Source organism: Xiphophorus couchianus, chromosome 12, assembly GCF_001444195.1.
Source record: "Xiphophorus couchianus chromosome 12, X_couchianus-1.0, whole genome shotgun sequence".
Classification (NCBI taxonomy): Eukaryota; Metazoa; Chordata; class Actinopteri; order Cyprinodontiformes; family Poeciliidae; genus Xiphophorus; species Xiphophorus couchianus.
Genome location: NC_040239.1, coordinates 19,064,998 through 19,089,007, shown reverse-complemented (window position 1 = coordinate 19,089,007; position 24,010 = coordinate 19,064,998). Strand labels below are relative to the sequence as shown.

At 38.4% G+C, this 24,010-nt stretch overlaps 1 long non-coding RNA gene across 2 annotated transcripts in view; it reads left to right on the top strand.

The window, feature by feature from the left end:
* The window catches only part of LOC114154190 (uncharacterized), a 61,069-nt gene extending 45,317 nt beyond the window's left edge, over positions 1 to 15,752 (top strand). The window contains exon 4 of one of the 2 annotated variants that reach the window (XR_003597514.1): positions 15,677 to 15,752. This is a non-coding gene — a long non-coding RNA (uncharacterized LOC114154190). Of the gene's footprint in view, positions 1 to 12,663; positions 12,819 to 15,676 lie in introns of those variants that run through there. The other variant, XR_003597515.1, reaches the window with a different exon arrangement.
* Positions 15,753 to 24,010: the final 8,258 nt, after the last annotated feature.

The following is a 24,010-nucleotide window of genomic DNA, read 5'->3' as shown; positions in this document are numbered from 1 at the left end:
AGGACACCCCCCCTGACCCGGAGAAGGCACTCTACCCTTTTCCGGCTCAAGACCATGGCCTCGGATTTGGAGGCACTGATCCCCATCCCGGCCGCTTCACACTCGGCTGCGAACCGCTCCAGCGAGAGCTGCAGATCACGATCTGATGAAGCCAAAAGGACCACATCGTCTGCAAAAAGCAGAGATGAGATCCTAAGGCCACCAAATCGGATCCCCTCAACACCTTGGCTGCGCCTAGAAATTCTGTCCATAAAAGTGATGAACAGAATCGGTGACAAAGGGCAGCCCTGGCGGAGTCCAACTCTCACCGGAAACGAGCCCGACTTACTGCCGGCAATGCGGACCAGACTCTGACACCGGTCATACAGGGACCTGACAGCCCGTATCAAAGGGCCCGGTACCCCATACTCCCGGAGAACCCCCCACAGGGCTCCCCGAGGGACACGGTCGAACGCCTTCTCCAAGTCCACAAAACACATGTAGGCTGGTTGAGCGAACTCCCATGCACCCTCCAGGACCCTGCCGAGGGTGTAGAGCTGGTCCAGTGTTCCACGACCAGGACGAAAACCACACTGCTCTTCCTGAATCCGAGGTTCAACTGTCCGACGGACCCTCCTCTCCAGGACCCCTGAATAGACCTTGCCAGGGAGGCTTAAGAGTGTGACCCCTCTATAATTGGAGCACATCCTCCGGTCCCCCTTTTTGAACAGGGGGACCACCACCCCAGTCTGCCAATCCTGGGGAACTGCCCCCGATGTCCATGCGATATTGCAGAGTCGCGTCAACCAACACAGCCCTACAACATCCAGAGCCTTAAGGAACTCCGGGCGGATCTCATCCACCCCCGGGGCCTTGCCACCGAGGAGCTTTTTAACCACCTCGGCGACCTCGCCCCCAGAGATTGGAGAGCCCAACCCAGAGTCCCCAGGCTCCGCTTCCTCAGTGGAAGGCATGTTGGTGGGATTGAGGAGGTCTTCGAAGTACTCTGCCCACCGACCCACAACGTCCCGAGTAGAGGTCAGCAGCACACCATCCCCACTATAAACAGTGTTTGTGCTGCACCGCTTCCCCCCCCTGAGACGCCGGATGGTGGACCAGAATCGCCTCGAAGCCGTGCGGAAGTCTTTCTCCATGGCCTCTCCAAACTCCTCCCACGCCCGAGTTTTTGCCTCAGCAACCGCCCGAGCCGCATGCCGCTTCGCCCGCCGGTACCCATCAGCTGCTTCCGGAGTCCCACAGGCCAACAAGGCCCGATAGGACTCCTTCTTCAGCCTGACGGCATCCCTCACCGAAGGTGTCCACCAACGGGTTCGAGGGTTGCCGCCGCGACAGGCACCGACAACCTTGTGGCCACAGCTCCGATCGGCCGCCTCGACAATGGAGGCACGGAACACGGTCCACTCAGACTCCATGTCCCCCACCTCCCCCGGGACGTGTTCGAAGTTTTGCCGGAGATGGGAGTTAAAGCTCCGTCTCACAGGGGATTCCGCCAGACGTTCCCAGCAGACCCTCACAACACGTTTGGGCCTGCCAGGTCTGACCGGCTTTCGCCCCCACCACCGGAGCCAACTCACCACCAGGTAGTGGTCAGTGGACAGCTCCGCACCTCTCTTCACCCGAGTGTCCAAGACATACGGCCGCAGATCCGATGAAACGATGACAAAGTCGATCATCGAACTGCGGCCTAGGGTGTCCTGGTGCCAAGTGCACATATGGACACCCTTATGCTTGAACATGGTGTTCGTTATGGACAATCCATGGCGAGCACAGAAGTCCAGCAACAGAACACCGCTCGAGTTCAGGTCGGGCGGGCCGTTCCTCCCAACCACGCCCCTCCAGGTCTCACTGTCGTTGCCCACGTGAGCGTTGAAGTCCCCCAGCAGAACAAGGGAGTCCCCAGGAGGAGCACTCTCCAGTACCCCCTCTAAGGACTCCAAAAAGGGTGGGTAATCTGAACTGTCGTTCGGCCCGTAAGCACAAACGACAGTCAGAACCCGTCCCCCCACCCGTAGGCGGAGGGATGCTACCCTCTCGTTCACCGGGTTGAACCCCAACGTACAGGCGCCGAGATGGGGAGCAACAAGTATGCCCACTCCTGCCCGACGTCTCTCTCCCTGGGCAACTCCAGAGTGGAAGTATGTCCAGCCCCTCTCAAGGAGACTGGTTCCAGAACCAGAGCCATGCGTCGAGGTGAGACCGACTATTTCTAGCCGGAACCTCTCGACCTCACGCACTAGCTCCGGCTCCTTCCCCACCAGAGAGGTGACATTCCACGTCCCAAGAGCCAGTTTCTGCAACCGAGGATCGGACCGCCAGGGTCCCCTCCCTTGGCCGCCACCCATCACACAATGCACCCGACCCCTTTGGCCCCTCCCACGGGTGGTGGGCCCATGGGAGGGGGGGCCCATGTTTCCTCTTCGGGCTGAGCCCGGCCGGGCTCCATGGGTAAAAGCCCGGCCACCAGACGCTCGCCATCGTGCCCACCCTCCAGGCCTGGCTCCAGAGTGGGGCCCCGGTGACCCGCGTCCGGGCAAGGGAACACCAAGTCCAATGTTTTTACTCATCATTGGGGTCTTCGGGCTGCACTTTGTCTGGTCCCTCACCTAGGACCTGTCTGCCTTGGGTGACCCTACCAGGGGCATGAAGCCCCAGACAGCATAGCTCCTAGGATCATTGGGGCACTCAAACCCCTCCACCACGATAAGGTGGCAGCCCATGGAGGAGGAGGTTTTATGATTGTCTGATAACTATTTTTAGTCCAATCTTTCAGATAGCTTTGAACATTTTACCATGAAGACAAAAGTCATGCAGAGGAAAATAGCAATAAACAAATTGGCATAAAACTGCAAGTCCTGCTTCATTTTTGAGTTTTCATCATGTAAGAAGACAATGAACTTTCTTTTCCAAGCTGTCTACATTTGAAGTCACCTTTTGTTACCCTACTGAATGCTGACAGGTTTAATCCTGATCTAATTTGAACAATTCACATAGTTACAGGAAGGATTTTCAATTCATTCATTTTTCTTAAATAATGCTTAATGTTTATTATATATTTACAGGACATTTAGGGTGCTTCTCATCTTATCAATAGACGCAAAAGAAAACATGGAATAACAATAACCACCATAAATTGTGATTAAATTAATTGACAACAGGGTCTTTGCAAGCAACATAATAATACACATGTCATTATATTTAATAACAAGTTTCTTTTTTATTTGTAAGAAACAATTATTAACAAAAGTGCTTATTTTAGCAGAGCAAAGATCCTTAGTTGCATGAATAGCACTTAGGTCATGGGAATTGACATATTTTAACAGCCCAATGTAATTTAGATCTTATCAAGTCTTAAGTTTCTGCTTTCTCCACATTGTCATTCTTTTCTGTCTTTGGCTTCTGCCACTGACAGCTGCTTTTGAGATAGACAGAGACACTTAGTGTAAAGTGGCCATGGATTCTCTGTGCAATTAAACACCACTCCCCCTACTTTAGTCTTTATGAAAACTTATCCCACTGGAGACAGTTTAAGGTTTGCATAAATAAAATAGTGGTGGGAGTCATCAAAATTTGATTTTGGTCCCAGTAACCATTCATGGTTGTTGCGATTCAGCCATGCATTTACACATCTCCAGTGATCGGACACCGGCACTTTTTGAAACCAGATCTCAGAGTGGAACTTTTCATGAACAAGATTTACTGTGAAATTCAACGTGGTATTATAACAGGAACCTTAACTCGTCAATAATATTAAGTTTATTTGTCATCTCCCCTTTTCACTCAAATTAGAACAATTACAATATGTGTATTATTTCAAAAGGTAGCTTAAAGCATACAAGTATACTCTTATATTCATGTAAAAAAAAATAACACATTTTATGTATGTAAATTTGATAAACTATGGAGAACTACTCTAGTTTCAAGTCATAAAGCGACAAAGAATAATATCGGTCCATAACGCACAGCAATTACAATCTTAATAGTAAAATGTAAATGTGTCCGATCAATAATTACTAAACAACGTAGTTGTGTTTTAGTAACTCATTAAATTCTAGTGTGGGACACCACAGTTTTGGGGGTTGTTGGAACAAGTTAAAGTTAATTTTTTTGTGTTTTTAGTAGCATCTAGTGGTTGATTTCAGTATTACAAGTTTGTTAGCAGTCTTACCCTTCAGTTTCATAGAAGAAGAGAGTAGAAACAGGAAGTATCTAATATGTTCCGCTGAGCCAAGATATTGTGTAGTAGAGCAGCATTACCATCCAAGCCATCCTCTTGTTCACAATGGTTTGAGTAACTTGATCAGCAAGTTTTATGTTATTCATTAGCATAAAATATTTGCTAGTTTAGAGGTTTTTCGACAAATACAAATCATTTTCTTAAAAGGATGCTAATTTAACATGCCATGAGGTGTAACTACCTGTTTTTTCTTTGGGTACCTGCTTACTGTGTACATATGGTGGAAGCTGATTTGAGATTTTTCTTGTGTGTTTAGTAATTGTAATTGTATTTTAGCATATCTGTTTTTAGTTTCACACTTCTGATTAAATCTGCCAAATACAACAACTATTTGCTTGTTGGAGATATATGGGATGAAGAAGAGTTTAGTTAGCTGTAAATACTCAGTGTAGACACTGTGAGGATATTGAGGAATCACTGTACAGGGGGTAGAAAAAAAAGCATGCAAAATCTGACAAATTTCCAAGAATCTTGTCATACTGATTCAATTTTCTTATACATTGATATTATTCACCATGTAATAATTTAAAGACCTAAAATGTAATTCTGCAAATGTCCACATGTAGGCCAGTGTGGTTCTATCACAGATCTGCGTGGACCAGCTCTTCCTATTGTGTCTAGGGTAAAATAGACAGAACTGGGTTTGCAAAAATCCAGTTAAACAAGATTTCACTAAGCACAGTAACTAAATATTGAATCAGGGACCAATTTCTGCCTGCTGCGATATATGTAGAAATATTTTTTCAGAGCTCGCAGTGCTCCGACAGAGGAGTGTTCCTGAACTGAAGCTTACAATAATCAATAGAAAAAGTATTTGGTGTTGGCTACACTTCCAAATACTGAAGTAATATTAACAGCCATCTTGTTTGGCTCGGCACTTCCCTTCACAGTGGGGAATGGTTGTTTGCAATTTAGGCAATTTCTGGTGGACTTCATAGCATTAGTGATTGGGTAACATTTTAAACTTCACAGGTGCCAAGGATTGAGAAACAGTCTCAAGTTTCTCAATAGCCAAGGGTTCAGACTTTCTGTGTGAAGAAAAACAAGAGGCTGGTTTTTACCTTGCTAGTGATTCCCAAGATGTTTTGAAAAATGAATTTGTGTGCATTGATGTGACTATAGTGGAGATTTTTGGAAGGTTTGCCTCCAGCTACATCTTCTTTGGATAAAAGTAAAACAAACCAAATAAATCTGTAATGGGGTAAATACTTTTTTCACAAGACTTTATCAAATCCTTAGTCTTGTACTTTTATTCTTTATCTTACATACAATTAATTCCTTTTCAATTCCAATTTGTAGATAAAGATTCATGTTAATGCAAAAGTAATTCATCACAACTATCCTATTTATTGCAAACACTTCCTATGTTAAGACACATTCTCCATCTTGGGAGTTACTTGTTAATGAGCAACACAGCTGCTGAGTGTATTATTAAGTGACAACTTGCTGGGAAGGTGTAGAGTAAAACAGTCTCTACCTCACCTTCCCATCCCAAGAATAGGTGAAAATAAGAGACTTTCAAAATGGTGTCAGAAATGCATTAATGCATATATTATACTCACGTTAGAAAGATACACAATAGCTTTGACAGCCTCACAGTATCATGCATAGCTCCATTAGAAGTCATTATTTCTGATCAAAGTTTCATTTGATGTTGCCCTGATGCAAATATATATTACACCTCAGGATAGATATCTTTAGATTCTGTAACATTGCAAAGTACCATTATTTCCACAGCAATTCTAGCTAACAGCTAATTAGCTGTGACTTCCCTGTTCTTTTACAAGACAATCTACTCGAAGTAACAATGAAAGTGACAATTACTGTCAAACACTGAAACAAAAAAAAGATAAGAGGGCCAGAAATAGAAGGATATATATGCCTCTGCCTCAGTTCAGCTAGAAATCTACACAGGGTCTCATTCATCTCATTTCTTTGGGGTGACCCTGGAACAATTTGTCAAGCAATTTTTCCATGTCACAGCCTCCAAGAGCTATAATTTGCCTTGTCTATTGCGATACTCTTGCATGTCCATGTGTTGAGATTTGCTGTAAAGTCAGGTCAGAACTGAAATGCTTGTTCACGCTGCGTCCTGAATATTGGACCTCGAGGAGAAATTGTCTGGTAAATTCAAATCAAACCTGCAGAAACAGACCAGCGGGGCTCATTCACAGTCCATGAACAGCTGTGACAACCACTCACTGCTGATGTGTTCAGGAATATTTCTGAACACGGATGAGCCCATCTGCATGTGGATGACTATAAAATCATTGAACCTAGAGAATGAACCTTAGTGTCAGTATTGTATGGTTAAAATATTATTTAAATAGCAATAATACCAGTTCGTGAAAAAAATACATTACTGAACAATACAATACTGAAAACAATGCTTATGAACTGATACCTAGATATACTATAATTATTATATATTCTACAATTGTTATATAAAATATATATTAATAGATTTATTGCATATACTTGAAACTTATTACTGTGTAAGAAATAATAGTTACCTTTTTCATTTTTTGAAATTGTTTAATGAAATCAATAAACCTTTCATTAATGCATTTATCTGAAAAAACGGACAACACATTAAAGAGCTCTACATGATTTTCATTCTGTCCACTAATATAAAGTTTCCCAAATTAAAACAAATCTTAGAAATATTTCCTGAAACAAATGCAATGAAGTGTGCTTACATAAATATTAGGCTGCCCAATGCCACAAAGTAATTTTAAAGAGAGGCATAGTGGTAAACATAATACCAGCAAAAAGTTATTTCAGAAACCCATTTGTAATGTCATTTGTTATTCTATTTCCTTCTAAATCCAAATGTGCCGCATTATTTTTAGTTCAACTAATTTGAAGTTGTGCATTTATAACTTTTAAAACAAGGAAGCAGAGTGAATAACAATTCTCTGCAATTGGTAAAAAATTCCATTGATCAAACCTTCCTAAAGAAAATAATGTCATTAAAGTTGAACTTTTGATTCTCAGAAATCTTGTATACCAGACGAAAACTAAAATGAGTGTTCAAGCATGGTGTGAAAATGTCCTTTGATTGCTCGGAGTTCAGAAGAGTTTGCCTATTTCAAACTGAAGTAAGATGTCTTTGTAGATTTTGACTCTCCAGTTTCTGCTGCACTTTGTGTCTTTGGAACAAAAACAACAGGCTGCATCTTTGAACCGCTGCTGAAAATGTAGTCCCCTGAAGTGTTTCTGTAATGCAGCACTTTGCTTCTCCAGCAACTTCTTCACCACAATAGAATTTTCCCTTTGTATTCTTTACAATAAAGATATACTGCTGTGATATTCATTAAGTCCTGACACTGAGTTTTACTATCATTCCTTAGTTGTTACAGAAAAAAGGTTGATTGTTCCATTGCATGTAGTGCGGTGCACTGTGGGCTTTATGATAAAAAGATGTTAAAATGGCTGATATAATAACAGCAGTCAAAATGACAGATGCTTATTATATTTCAGTTCACACTGTTATTATCCGTGTATTGTTGCACACAAATAATGGATATGAGATACTAAGTAAAAGTATAAAGTCTAATCAACTAAAGACTGATCTCTAAATGGTAAATAATACAAATTTCACCCTCTCTTTCCTCTCTAAGTCACTTCACGGATTATGGGCTTTGGATTATCAATTGACTGGAGCACCCAGAGCATGACAATTATAGCACATGGGAGAAGTGATAGCTGGTTAATTAGGATGCATACCACATGGTGCAAATGCTCTCAGGATTACTACTTCCTGCTTGGCCGTATGTCCCACATAACCCGTCTTTCTAATTAAAAGAACATGGTTTCCTTGCATGTAAATTTGTATGTGCAAACTCTTTTCAAGAATTGGTAGCCTGTCGAAGTATTTTTCCTGCATTTTCTCTGGTTTTGAAAATGGCTGTTTGGGCTTCTCACCATTTATACATAAGCAAATGTAGCGCCACAACAAGTAGGTGGAGCTTGCACACTTGTTTCTAGAACAGTATCTGCTGGTGCATATGCTTCATGCCCCCTGCTCAGATCAAGGAGCCAGCGAGAAGTAGGCTGACTTCGACCATATGGTTGTTTCACTGCAAAGATCAAAATGTTCTCTTGTATTAAGACCTGCTAATTGGCATGGCTTCCAGTCAGTGCAAAAATCAGGAAATGGTTTCTGCACTGACTGAGATCCTCATGTTGCACATTTATATTATCAGTGGTAACATAATGAACTTAGATCAATATAACATGTTGTCCTGAATTTGAAGGTACACGTCGTCCACCAGCAGACTTTGCCCTTCAATTAATAATTGAACACTTCTGGCTAGATTTATGTCACATCTGACTGTTTAGCAAGAGTCCCTTTCCAGTCAACGTAGCTGTGATATTGTAATGAGCTTATGACTGTCAATTTTGTTTCGATGGTGTCAATTTTTAAAAGTGCTATTGTCATGCTAGTGCTTGGTGAGTGGGACACATTCTGGTTAGTTCTTTGTTGTCTTGCAGGTGCTTTTCTGTTCAGATTTCACATTGTACCTAACCTCATTTTGCCAGGATCACATATTCAAAGGGGGATGTAGCTTCATTCATAGCAATAATCTTAAGGGATTTGGACTATATTTGGCTGAGCTCTGTGTCACGGTCACTTCATGATCCCATCTTACTCTTACAACTCATAGTTGTTGCAGGTTTGTAACTTCCTTTGGATGTGAATCTGAGGTGTCATGTTTCAACTCCCAGTTGAGTCTGGGGAACATTTCAGCCGATCAAAAGGTGTAAACAACATGAAGGGAGGGGATTCGATGAATGATGCTGAAAGGAGATTGAGACAATTGTTTGCTTATTACCTGTAATATTTGCACAAGACACAAAAATGTTTGAGTATTTCTTCATGTACTTGACCACATGTGTAATTAAACTGATGCAGTTGTATTTTGATCTTGGAGACTGGCTTAGAGTTTAGAGTTCTTCCCTTTGTCTTATTGCTTGCACACAATGTATCGTGCGATGAGAATGTTCCGATTTCTAGGTGCAGCTGCAAGCACCATTTTCACCTTTTTAGAGAGGTAAAGAATATATGTTAGAATTGAAGCTTTTTAATGTAGTTCCAGAATACCTTCCCAAATTAGTTGCTCCAGTGGTGGACAGTCCATGTGAGAAGCCCGACAGTAAACATAAGATAATTTAGCACTGTTCCACAGCTTCCACTCTATTTCAGATGGACACCCAGACTTCACTCCTTCTCAGCTCCTGCTTAATATTTTAAATGCTGCAACCTGCAGTGGTCAGAGGATTGTTGTGGCAGCAGAGTGCAGGACCCTAAGCTTAGACTTGAGCGATGACTGACGTCCCAGAGCTGCTGCTGCAGTATGGCAGGGCAGCCCTGAGCAGATCGATCACGGCTTTAGCTACAAGGCTGGCATAAGCCTTAACAAATACAAAATGAAAGAGAGACCTATAGTTTCCTCATGCTCACTTTTTCAATGATGAATTGTTTTCTCACAGCACTTCCTTTTGTGTTCTTTATTTTGGTACATCATATTAGTATTTAGTGAAGCTGGACACCCGGTAAAGGCGATGGCCAGCGCATTTTTCACAGCATGTGGTTCTTCTGCTTCTAGGATGAAAATTGCTTAATATTTTTGTTTCAAGTAGAACACAGATATAATTGCAAATGGAGTTATACAGGGTTGTTTTCAATGACCAAACAATTCTCACAACTGCAAAAAAATATCTAATTCATGTATAATGCTTGAGCATTTTTTCATAGCTATCATCAAAATACAAATGTAATTTTATCTTCAACTAAGCGAAGTAGTCATGGATTTTTTTGATGGGTCAAAAAAGTCTTTTGTAACAGCATTGCATATGTGTATATGAGTACTACTTCAATGTTAGAGTTTAACTACATTACTTAGTCTCACGCTATATCATGTAGAAACGCTGCATGTGAAAAACTTGAAATTTCTACAGTAGAAACCTAGTCAGATCCTATTTTTGAGCATGGCAAATTGGATTCATTGGATGTGTGGGAAGTAAGACGGCAGCAGCTTTAGAAAGGCTGGGATAAAAATACTAGAGCAGGGGTCTGCAACCTGTGGCCGCAGAGTCACACTTGGTTCTTTGGCTCTTCAGCTGTGGATCTTAAAAAACAAAAAAGGAAATGCTCTGAAATCAGCTGTTCATTTTATTCCACGCAACTGCCATTCAGTAGATATTATCTCATTTTTTGGACCAGTTTCCTCAAACCTAAGATGTAGCTGTGCATAAAAATCCCAGTAGATGAACATTCTGAAATACTCAGGCCAACGTTTTCAGCCCCAACAATAATACCATTTTTAAAATTACTTAAATCCACTTTTGTCCAAATTCTGATGCTTGATTTGAAGTTATCTTCACTGTGTCTAAAACCCAAAATCCATTGAGTTACTGCCATGTGATTGGATGATTTGCTGTTTGAGTTAACAACATACTGAACAGGTGCTTTATCAAGATCCTGAGAGGACGGTAGACGCCAGATGAGGGATTACATTTAGTAAAAAAAGGGTGCATTTTTCAACTATCCTTATTTAGTTACCCTGAAAATATAAATAGATAGTTGAAAAGACAACATAAAGTCTATCGGATGCCTTTCCCAAATTGATTAAAGTGAATAAAGGAAATACTTTATAGATAATTTGTTTGTGCTCATTGCTCATTAGCGCCTTTTTGACTTAGGCTTAACATGGAAGAGAGTATTATTCTTTAAAAATGGTCTGTATTTGTACAGTTTGCTGTAATCTTTTCAATTCATGTCTAGGTTATATTTCACTTACTCTGTAGCAGAACAGCACACTGCTATTATGTTCAGTCAGTTAATTAGTTTACTTAGAAAGAAAAAAAAAGTTTGTGAATTTTTTTGCTATACATTGAGCACAAGAGTGCTAATGCATTTATCCAACATTCCCTCCAGGGCACTACTCATTGTAATTAATCCTTTTGTAAACTGAAGTTCATTATGCCTGACTGACTGCCACAGCAAATCTAGAGAACAAAGAGTGGGTAGATGAAATTCATAAAACATGGTGTTAAGATACAAACCAGCTGTTGACACAGTTCCAATAGTCTGCTTGATTAACGTTATATACAATCGGGAAGAACATGTTTGAGATAAACAAAGTTTTATTAACTTTTTGTCATAAAATTGAAAATAAATACAGCAGTTTTACATTTTGGTTTTAAAAAAATTATTTAAATTGGCTGTAGCATCTAGGAGTGCCGTAGGCATCATGACATGATTATACTACATACAAGATTTCATAGTTAAGTGACTTTCTGCCAGTAGACTCTATTCATCTCCTGATTTACAATGTAACTTTGCCAAATTGTAAGTTATCTCACAATCAACATATTTAAACTTGTCATTTCACAATTTACTCGTTTAGCTAAGAGTGTCAAGAGTTACTAACCTCTGAGGTGCTAGTTGGACTAGACCTAAATTCAAACATATGAACCAAAACTTAATTTACAACATGTCCTGTGTTCATCCTCTTTGATTTTCAATGACATACTAGTCATTTTTCATGAATTAGTCAGCATTGTTGAACTATATGTTTTTTCACTGATAGTATTCAAAACAGAGTGAGCTATAACAGAGAGAATAGGAATTTGAGTGGTTGATCCTTTCTTCTCTGGTTAACAAGGGCACATTTCAGATTTCTGGCAGCTGTACTGAGCATTTTTTACAACTAAAGCCTCCACACTGCTTTCAAACATTCACCAAGGGATGGAAAAACAAAACAACGGCACCCTTGGGCAACAAGTCATGCATAACCAAGTGTATAATAAATTATGCACCATTCATGAATAATTAAACAACAAACTGAACAGAGGGTGAAAGCAAAGTACATTAGATAAACGTGATAAGGAGGGTAGATGAAATATTTTCTGTTCTGGTATGACTTGCACTTCTCTGTTAAGCCTGCTCTTATTTTTAACAAAAAAATTGAAAGGTTTTGTAAGAAGGAAAAAGAATATCTGTCATGAAGTGCGGGTGTGAGGTGGTGAGGCAGAGGCAGCGGACCCAGGTATGATGAAAAATGATGATTTAATGAGAAAACTTAGTCCAAACAACGAGCAGCAGGCACATGGAAACACTGACGACACAGAAGAGGACCCGACGAGGAACAAGGAACACAGGTGGAGTTAAATACACGGGAGGGTAATCACAGAACGAGACACACCTGGGAACAATCAAGGGGAGGACAGGACAACGAAGAGACTTAAGGACACAGAGAACTCTAAATAAACACAGAAAACACAGAACCTGACAATATCCTGGTCAAGAAAGTTTTGTTTCTGAGAGTAAGATTTCAACTAGCAGCTCAGGCACTTATATTTTCTCCTTTTATCCCCATAATTCACCAAAAGTCTTAAATGATTTATGTGCTGTCTCACAGATATTGGGATGCAAAGGCCTTTTTGCACTGCAGTGCCCACCCCGGCTGCCATTGGCCCAGTCCCGAAAGCCAGCTTCTTCTGTATCTGCTTATCAACAAAGAAACTGGGCAGAACGGAGAAGAATTACCTCAGCTTTACCATTAAACAAAATCATGTAATGTGCATTTTTACCCTTATACTAAATAATAATAATAATTTTAAAAAAATCATATCTGACCTGGACTCGCGTTTGGCACAGCTGAACCGCTGCTGTGGCTTTCGGGATACGTTCACACTTTACTAGGTCTAAAATTCAGTTTCAGTTTTATCCCTTTTTGTAGACCACAGTGAGTTAATTTCACTTCCAAGACAGATACTGAGTTTATCAAAGGTATGACCCAGAAACATAAAAGACATACAGGTTTTAGAAATGTGACATAAAGCATAACAAATGTTTGCCTTGGAAAAATATGCTTTAGCTACAAATGAGACTGTGCTGTCCTCTTGTGATGGAGATTGAATTAAACACGACCAGTAGTTCAATAGTTGAACTCTATTTGAAAACCATTAAATTAAGTCTTAACTGAGAGAATGGGTGAAAGGATTTTTCCCCCTGTAATTGAAAGAGTAAGCGTTTAAATTAAATCAGCGACATGTAATGAAAATTCTAACCTTACTTCTGTGGTGTTTGATCTACAAAGATTCAGAAATAGCTAATAAAGATTTAACATTAAATAACATCAATCTGTTTGATTTATGAGTTTGAGTAATAAGTTATTTTTTAATTTGTTTATATTTGTTTATATATATGTGGTTTTAGAGACTAGTAGAAGCATTCGATAATTTATTGTAATGCCACCGTATTAGCTGCTAAGCCACTTTACTAATTTTAGGGCTGAAGATCGAGTCTTTTCTGAATTTACATAAAACTCCTTGGCTGTATTCCATACTGTAGGCTGCCTTTCAGTTGTTTGATGAAAAGAAATGACATATGACCCAGAAACTGTAATGCGATGCAAACACAAGAGTGGGTTGTGTGAAAACTTCAGACAACTGAGTCTTCAATGTAAGACCCTGCTGGTGATTGGAGAGCTTTGCTTGCCTGTGTTCAAGTGTCTCTCCTCTTTCTAATCTCCCCTGTTGATTTGCAACCACAGATACAGTTCATTTTGATTAGGCATGCTGGTTTAGAAATAATTCATCACTGCAGAAAATACTTACATTGAGAATTGTGGGTTGTCACCATTTACCTCATTCATCCAAGAGAATGCTGTAATTGATTGGTGGGGATCCAGCGGTGAAACACGTACCCAGAGTCCTCCTGCGGAGCAGATGTTTTATTGTAAAATTGGAATCACGGTGCTCACTCTCTGAGAACTAAATATTTTAAGCTTTTGTTTTTTAAAATATCTAATCCAGTTAAACCACTCACAGGTTAGACAATTATATTCAACCTTGAAAACTCCATGGAGTTATAAGGAAAATACCTTATTGTGATACTGACAATTTTGTATTTTCAAGAAAAACATGGTGAGTACTTACACTTATCTCAGAAAATAAATACCTAGAAGCATCCCCAGTACAGATTTTAAACATGCCTGAATATAGAGACTTTATGCAAAGGAGGATAAAGTGGAACAGGAATTGTGCCTTTGAGGCAGAGCATTCCCTTCTGTCTTATATGATCCCCACAAAGCTCCTCTTGTTAAATCATATTAGTTTTAGGTCTTGGTCATAGATGCTTTAAAGTGAAATATTTAATGGAGGAGGATTGTGGATTAAATTAGAAGGGCCCTGAGAATGTTATAAAAGTGTATGTTCTTGATGCTTAATGTGATGTTTGATCAGAAGCTGAGCTTATATACAGTGTCCTCATTGCACTATGGAAAAAGAATGGTTTAACTTAGACAGTGAATTTTAAAAATTCATATTTCCATAAAAGTGTATGTAAACATATTGCAACTGTACTATTATCGCTGCTGTAAAATGCATAATCCCCCTTAGAGCTTTCGCTGTGCTTTTCTGGCACACATACTATAATGTTTCAGACCATCATACAAGTTTAAATATAAAAAAGAATAACCTGAGTAAATACAAGATGCAGTTTACAATTGTTGCTTGTATTTAGTTAAAGAAATGAGGAATCCAAATGTGAAAAAGTATTTCAGCTCTAAGCCTAAAACGGGTTTTGCCAAACTTCTGACCACAACTTCCTTCAATACTACATGTTCAGGCTGAATGGAAATGAGTCTTTTACATTATTGTGGACAAATTCTGGTCATGACTTTTAGTAGAATTGGGGAAATAAACAAGCTGAAGCATAAGCTGCAGAATAAGATGATTATATAAAGGACTTACACAGAGGGGCAGAAAACTACTGCATGTGACACATCAATTATGCCCCATTTGATGCCAATCTACTGTATAAATCCCAATGACATACATTGAACTTTACTGTTGTACTTTTTCACAAAGATTAACAGAACATTTCCATGTCTGAGACTGAAATCCCAAAATAATCAACTTAAATGGCCCTTTCTATACAACAGATCGATGAGTGTGTGTTTATATTCATTGTGGGAGAGGGGTGTCAGTTCCTGTCAGGAGAGTGAAAACTTTTTCAATTACAAGTTTAAGGTGAACTTAGATGGAGTAGAGTTGAATTATCAGAACACTGCATTAACTGAGACATTTACCATTATAACCACATCAGTGGAACTGTATCATTAATCTGTCAACACAACAAAACCCAGCCAGGTGAAACGCTGTTACTGGAGTGTATACATAGCTCAACAGATCCAGAAAAAAAGCAGCTGTCACCAAGGATGATGCTGTGAGCACTGGAAAATAATAAAAAGATAAATAAATAAAATGCTTGAAACCACTGTTGTTCAATGTCAAGCTGTCCTCCTGTCCAGTGTGACATGATTTGCTGAGGTAGCTCCTCTGCTTTATATTGGTTTGTAGAAGGCTACTCAGCAGTTGTCCCATGAATGATAGCTGAGCTTTCCCTCTGCTACCTTTTCATTGCAGACATGTTGACCCTAAGGAAATCTCTGTCTGAGAGCAAATGTGTGTCTGCTCTTATATTAAAGCCTGACAGAGCACAAAGGTATGGATTCTTCCTTTAAATGTGGAGTTTGGGGGGCAGAATTTGTTCCAGTAAACAGGAAGGGATTTTTTTATGATTAAGACATTTTGTACATTTGGGGCTTGACATTTTGTTACGTTAGATAATATTTATTTTAATATTTTGTACAAACGGGCAGGCACCGTTTGTACAATGATATACAGAAACAAATGCTTCCTTGCATGGATGTATGTGAGTGAAATTTTAGCCATTTTTAGGTCAAACGGGTCTAAAGGCTCTCTGAGGACAAGAGAAACAGTTTGATACTCTGCGGGGGAGTTATGAGAAATACATGTCCTTGTTTTAGTTTGCTGGCACTGCCAAAGGAACCATGTGGTTACAAAACAGCTGGCTGATAGTCCGTGTTTCCATGTCACTTGTCTTTGAAACATTTTTCAAAACAACAGAGTATATGGCACAGTTGGAGGTGCGTGTCTATTGTGTCTCCGAGGTGTAATGATTACAGTGGACTTGCAAAGAAGATGTGAGTTTTTGAAGACACGCTAGGAATGGCAGGAAGAAGGAATGCTAAGAGGCAAGAAGACACACAGCAGATGTTTTCTTTATGCTTCGGTAACAAAGAAGCACACTTCAAAGCAGACAGAGCATTCATGTAAGTAACTTAAGCTGAATATTTTTTTATGGGTGACTAAATTAAATAATTAAGGATGAATTGATTATGTGTATTTTATACCTAGGCTGCATAGTCTTGTGTTTATTTTTGAGTCTTTATTGACAGAGAAGTACAATGTGCTTTTTCTCCAGTCTGAATGGCTCACAATCAGTTCAAATGAGCTTGATTCATTTCAATTCAATTATCTACCATTGAATTGTTACTTTGCAACATACTTCACAAAATGGTCCAGTTTATATCCATTTGTGTATAATCAGTGTTAGTGCAATACAATTCAATTCAACAAATTTTGAACCTTACAGAAGGATGTGACAATTTGAAGAAATTGAGAAGAAGAAGTCTGAGTGACAGACTTTTTTTACTGTCAACTTCAACATGCAGTAAAAGTTAAAAAAAATTAAACAATCTTTCAACTTAAGAGTCCTGCTTAGAACACATTGAAAGTTATTTGAGAATAATTTGAGTTACCTACATCTAAAAACAGACTTAAGGTACAAAGTAGCAGCCATGAGCTACTATTTTAAGCAGTGAACAAGTTAATCATCAGCTAGTGTAATAATATCTATATAAAGTAGGAGTTTTGGCAGGTTGTTGGTGTGGAGCACATACTGTACTTGCAATGCAACACAATGCCTAGGAGTAAAACAGCAATGAGCTGAGATAAGCAACAATTCCTACCCATCTGTCTGGCAACATTTAAAAGGCTTGTTTACAAAATATCCAGTCCATCACTTTATAATGAGGGAGCTTATTTTTACAAATAAATTGTGGAAAAAAGCTGCATAATTGACTCAACTGCCCATTCTTAGCATGTTAAAGTTTTTGACAGTACAAATAGAAAAAGAGTGAACAATTATAGTTTATTTAGCAAGATTGTCCATAAAAAGCCTGTTCTGTCAAAACTATGTCAAAACAACTTGCATTCATCCTTCCTTTTCCACTTATCCAGGATTGGGTCATGGGAGCAGCAGCTCCTGTGAAGGCAATCTCTTTATTCACTTGGGGGAATCCCAAGGTGTTCCCAGGCCAGTCAAAGAATATAATCCCTCAAGCGTGTTCTGAGTCTTCCTTTGAGTCTCCTCCCAGTGGTACGCGCCAGGAACACCTCACCAGAGAGGCGTTCAGGATGCATCCTAACCAGATGCTGAGCCACCTCAACTGGCCACCTCAGATTGCTTTCTGGGGTGGACTCTGTTGATGTTTTAAATATTACCCAATAGCTTATGTTTGTTCATGATGTGATCCAGATCGACTCTGTGAAGCTTACCGGAAATTGCCTGTAATGTATACATCCACCCTCTGCTGCGAAAAGAGAAGTGCCGAGCTCAACAAAATGGCTGTTAATGTTATTTGGACGCGTGACCAACACAGCCTGAACGACGTTGTTCACTTCCCCCGCTGCCATTGCTAAAACTACAGGCAGGCTACAGCTCAGAAAATGTATGTAATCATTCACTACTTCTCCTTCTGTTTGCAGATTGGCCCAGTAGAAATTCTTCCAGAGGGAATCCAAGTCAATGGGAGAAAGCCCAGACTTTAAATTATCACTTGAAGTTAATGCTGCATAAAGTTCTTCTGTAAGCTTATATATTTAGGCCTTACTTTAGCGAAATAACTGACCATCTGGAATCTGTTGTCTTATATACTTCTGTTAACTTGCGTAAATTTACAACTTAGCAAAGACCAGATGTTTTTGTTTATTATGCCTATTTATATAAAATTTAATTTTTAAACTTCCACATTTAGGTGCTTATTACATGCTGCACTCATAAGTATAATTAGTACATTGTGTCCTGTTGTACTAAAAGCCTACTATAAAAAAGAACTAGGAAAAACTCATTGAAATTACAAGAACAGTGTACACCAACAGCTCCTCGAATACAAAAACATTATTGCAAATGATATGCAATGGCTGTAAAAGCTATTAAAATCTTGTATGGTTCAAAATGTTCTGACCCAAAAGGATCCCAACAAACTCAGTTGACATCCTGAAAGCCTGAAGTGATGGACTAGCCAATCCCCTCCTCTATTTATCCCTCTGTTTGCGATAAGCTGGAACAATTGTTGTCACTGAACTTTAAAATGCCACTGTAAGCAGTGATGGATTTTGGAAGCTTGTAGGAGGCCTGATGATATTGTGTGGCCAATCTCGGAGAAGAGGCATAAATGTCATAAGTCAAAACAGGGATTATTGACTGAAAGGAAATTCCATTTAGAGAGTAGTGCTTGACAGTTCTGACGTTACACAATCCATAAAATATTAATTATGGTTTATGTGTGCAATTTGTTAAAACATAATTATCATTCTACAACAATCCACTAAAATAATGATCATTGTAATACATACACCAATAAGATAGATAACCAAACACAAAATGCTATGGGTAACAACGATCTAGAAAGACTTATTGATGCAAGGCTGACACATTTTTATTGGTATTTATTGATGAAGTTTACCCTCCTCTGCTGAGGCGATTTGCATTTAAAATTATTTTTATGAAGGTCAGCATCATTTATTTTAGATGGATAGATGCTCTTTACTTGTTTGTTTTGAGCACTTTACACCTGAGAAATGAATAGATCCAAGTGCTGACATTTCTGAGATGTGTTACTGTGGTTACATAATAATTTGGTAATAATAAATGACCCAGGCTTTTAATGGACAAGAAAATGAGGTCAAACAACACTAGGGCATCATTATAAACTTCTTCCAAAGCTTTGCTGTCTTACAGTATTTTCAAAATGATGAATGCTTCCATTATTTGCATAGTCAGTTAACTTGAGATAAGAATACAAGCCTTCCTAACTTATTGGGATTTATACAAGATTATGTCCTTTAAGGGAATTGCTAATGCTTTTTTGCTTTTTTTTAAATTTGGTATTTTCGTATCTTGTCACTAAAACCCAAATTCCAAAGTGACTTCCTAATTATCCAAGTTGGGTGTTATCTAACTAATTCAAATAATAAAGGCAAATGACAGAGTTTTTGCGTTTGAAACCACAGGTTTTAAGAAACGCATGTCTTTGATAGTAGTATGTGTAATTTGATCTTTAGCTAAGTCAGACTTTGTATATGAATTTAATAGGTGATGTTTTTATATGTTTTTTATCTTAAATGAATGCAATATTTTGACTGGACTGATGGGCTATTGCTGGTATGTTTTGTGTCATCCAAGTCTGACCTTGATTTTCATACACAGATGGGCCAGATTTATGAACTTAAATAGGCTTATCTGGCTTATTCAGCTGACTCAATCTCACCCATCATTGATGTATTAGAGTTTAAAATGCTCCTGGGTTTTGGTCTGGTTTGCTTCAACAGAAATCTAAATTACCAATATTATAGTTTTATGAATTGGCCTTGAAAATATGATGGAAAATATGGGTTATTTATTTGCAGCACTGCAAATAATCAACAATTAGTTGAGGTTACATGTCATAAAATATCTTGACAAAATTCATTTTTCTAATCAGTGACTGTAATACAATTTTTTATTAGCCTTTTCATCGGATTATTATTTCTAAAATTTGTTTTTCTTAAGGTGAAAGCTAATGTAGGCATGACAGATAAACACTGAAATTTATTTATTTACTTTTTCGAAACATTATACAAAAAAAAAACAACACAATTAAGGTTTAACAACTAAATTATCGTGTTTTCTATGTTAACATACATTATATTCATCTCATTAAACCAAAACAAATACATGCCTGAGGACAGAATAATATAGGCCCACAAAATTAAATGCGATTGCAGCGGATTATCCAGGAAATAAAGGAGGTAGTAAAATACATTATATGCAGATTACAGTAAACCGGATAATCTGTTTGTTCTAAATGGGCTTTGACTATTGGAAGCTACATCCGCTTGTCCCTCTGGAGCTGTTTCACTGATGCCATCTCCTGCTGCCATGTCTAGGCAAATATCTTTTTTGTGTTTTTTTTAAGTCTACCTGCAAAAAAAATATTTAATTTTCTAAACTACAGTACAATGTATAATATCTAATAATGTGAATAAACAATATATCAAAATATGTCACATTTTTGAGTCTTTTTTTAGACCGTGAAGATATTTGCAATAATTAAACATTCTTATAGTGCGATACATTCAGTGTCATGTATGTATGAGTTGTTTTTTAGCCAAGAAGAGCAGTTTGACAAAACAAAGAACAGCTTGCAAGTACTGAGATCTTCAGAATGCAATTTGTTGGAGTTTGATTGATTTAGCAGTGACTGGCTGGAAGGGGCACTGAGGTTCCAGAGAGAACTGACGCAACTACTTTAGCTGGTCAGAATTGTGACGCTGATGACATGATAAGGCTTTGAGTAGTCTGTGAAGATATGGCCAGATGGGAAAGTGAGTAGGAAACTGGTACCCAAATGGTGAAGCTCTTAAAGGTTCTACTGCAGATGAGTATTGACCATTTCTTAGTTGTAAGAGGTTATTCATTAATCTTCTCCAGGAAAAGCAGGCACAAAAAACACAGGAAAGCAAGGAGACAGAGTAAGCAACTCAAAGAGAACCACTATAGTTCTCTATGAACTATATATATATATATATATATATATATATATATATATATATATATATATATATATGAGCACTTGATTCCAAAAATTGATGAAAATGTATGCAACTGAGAATTTTCTTGACCATATAGCAAGGCAAAATCACTATTCTATTCAACCTGTTTAAAAGGGTCTGTTCGGTTTATTTTTGTATATATTTTTACAAAAAAAAACGCACAGCCACAGAGAATGTCATATAAAAAACTTACAAATACAAAATATTAAAGTAAATCCTATGTTTCTATTTGTGGAATATGTTGGTAGGTATTTGTGAAATATGATAAAGTTTTTCAGGGTAAACAAGCTCAATACATTTTATTAAATGTGTGTTAAATACTGAAGATAGTTGTAATATTTTCATCAGTGGAAAAGACACAACATAATCATGTCCAGTTCAGGAAAAAAAAAAAGATGTCAATCCCCACTTTCACAGTCTAATCAAAGCATATATTCATTAGCGATAGGTCATGCTGCAAAGGAAAACTGGAGCAAATGTTCAAACATTCCTAGCTTTTAATCTTATAGTGTTAAATTCCAGAATGATCACATTAAAAAGTATAAGAAGCATGAGACATCATTATATTACAATAATGCAGACTGGCCAAAATAGTTGAACAAACAGAGAGCTTGACAGACACGTCTGGGGTGATGGCACTCTGGACTGGAAGCAGACAACAAGTTCCTATGAAAAATACCATTAACAGTTGGCTGCTCTTCAGCAGGGTTGTAGGTTCAAGGAGATTCACAGCTCTGCCAACATGATGATGGGTAATCTAACATGACAATATTATTGTGTAGGAGGGCACAGTTGGCACTTTCCCTCGCCATCTCTGCTCCACTCCAGTCTGCTCCATTACCGCACACAACAGGACAATTGTTCTCTTTGTGAATGCTTCCATCAAGTTTGCACAGATGGAAAGGAGCACATGAAAGTCAGGGACGGCGATAAAAGAGAACAGCCGGAGAAATGTAATAGAAACTGGGCCACACAGGGAGAATCAACAAGACGAAACCTTTTTTTTTGATAGAACTTCACTAATTGGTTTACTACATTAGTTCACTTGAAACTTCGTTTAGAAAAGTTTAAATAAGTGAACATACAACATTTAGAATCCTAAATAAAAATATTGATAAGAGGACAATTAAAGCTCGTTGCAGACCTTATGAAGTTTTATATCCATATGAGAAGGAGCAGAATTACTCATTCAAATAACCTTGCTTAAAATAGAAGAGCACTTCATTAATCTTGATGTCAGTCCCAAGGATAAATGGGAAAGGTAATTAGAGCTAATAGAAATTTCATTTTCTATTCTATTTTATGGAGGTATTATTCACTATCTGTCAGCAGTGGGGGAAAATACTGGACAGCCCAAAACTGGTTTGTCTGCTAAATGATAAAAGGTGCTTTTAGATTTATTTTGGATCACTTTATCCAACTTTTGTATTTTATCACATCGACAATACTAATGCAGCTATGTATGGAGGACTATTGTGAACAGATTTATTTAATTTTGGGCATGTGGCATAATAAGCTTCACTGAATGTATAAGAAACAGTCAAGCATATGTTTTATATTAATAGAAACATACATGTATGTAGAATATTTTTCAAGAGTAAATGTTTTCTATTCATATCAAAAACATGCAGGGAAATGTATTCACCACAATCTCACACTACACACTAGTTTAAAGAGGCTATAAATCTGAACTGAAAGTAGGCATGTCCCAATCTGATTCCAGTTTTCAGCTCGGATATCAACTTACTCCATTTTGAAAATACTAATATCAGGAGTCCCCAACAAAATTCATCTCATGATGCCTGTTGTTGATTTACTTTCTGCGATAACGTCAGACACACCTGCAGCAAGAGGCACAGCAGTGTTCTGTCTGCTTACATTCTGACAATTTTCTTTGTCGTGCATTTCATGCAAGACCATATTATAGTCCTTGCACAGTATTGACTGATCAAATCCAGGTTTCAAGCTGTGATCTAAGTATTTCTTTACCCTTTACAATGATGTTGAGAGACAGAGAAGGCTTAAAAGCTTTCTTTCTGTGTAATGTGTATATGCTCTGCCTGCTTCACTCAGATATCCTGAGATCAGCCAAAAATTATTCACACTCATGACAGATTTAGATATAAAATTATTTTGATTCCACTAGGTTTGTGTCTAATAAGAGCTGAGATAAAGCCTCTCTCTCTGTTTGGAACAACTTTGTAAAATAAAAATAATGGCACATCGAAACCTATACCCATCTCAATTATCAAGGAAACAGTTTTTTAGCATTTCAATCTGCAGAGGCTCACACAGAGAGAAAACAGCTATAAGAGAATTTTATTGATTGAAGTTAGATTTCTTTGGTGCTGAGATCCAGCCGAAGAGGTGTACGCCACCAGCTTGAATGGACAGCTTAGGGTGAGGATTAGAGTCTTCTTTCCCCTGTAGAAGACAGAGCTGCTGAAACACTAGTTTCAGGCACTTCCCCTGTCTCCTGCGATAACGTCAGACACACCTCTGAAAAGGCACAGCAGTGTTCTGTCTGCTTTATGAAAACTTTACCACTATTTTAAGGCTAATAGGGATGCAAATATAATGTTAAAAGCACTCATCGAAGAGTCATATATAGGAATAGGGGGCATTTGTTAACATTAGCTTAGCAGAAAAACAGACTAGGCATGGGAACAAATAATGCAACTATTTGTACTATTTGTAAGTTACAAGTTGCCAGAATATTATAGTATCTTATATGGTATAAAATATACTATAATATATTTTATTATAGTATAATATGACATATATTAATATGTCATAATAACATGACATATTAATATTGCCATGTTAATATGACAATATTTGAAGGCTAAAACTCCAGAGGAAACAAGATATCTGTTGTCATCAAGAAAAACAGAGGAGACTGCAGAATGTTATTGATATTTCAAGTGAAATGGTTATTGCATACTCTGTTTTACTGCAATTGTATACATTTAGTTTAGACAGGGATTCGGTATGTCATTTTCTGTCCTTAGGTAGCCT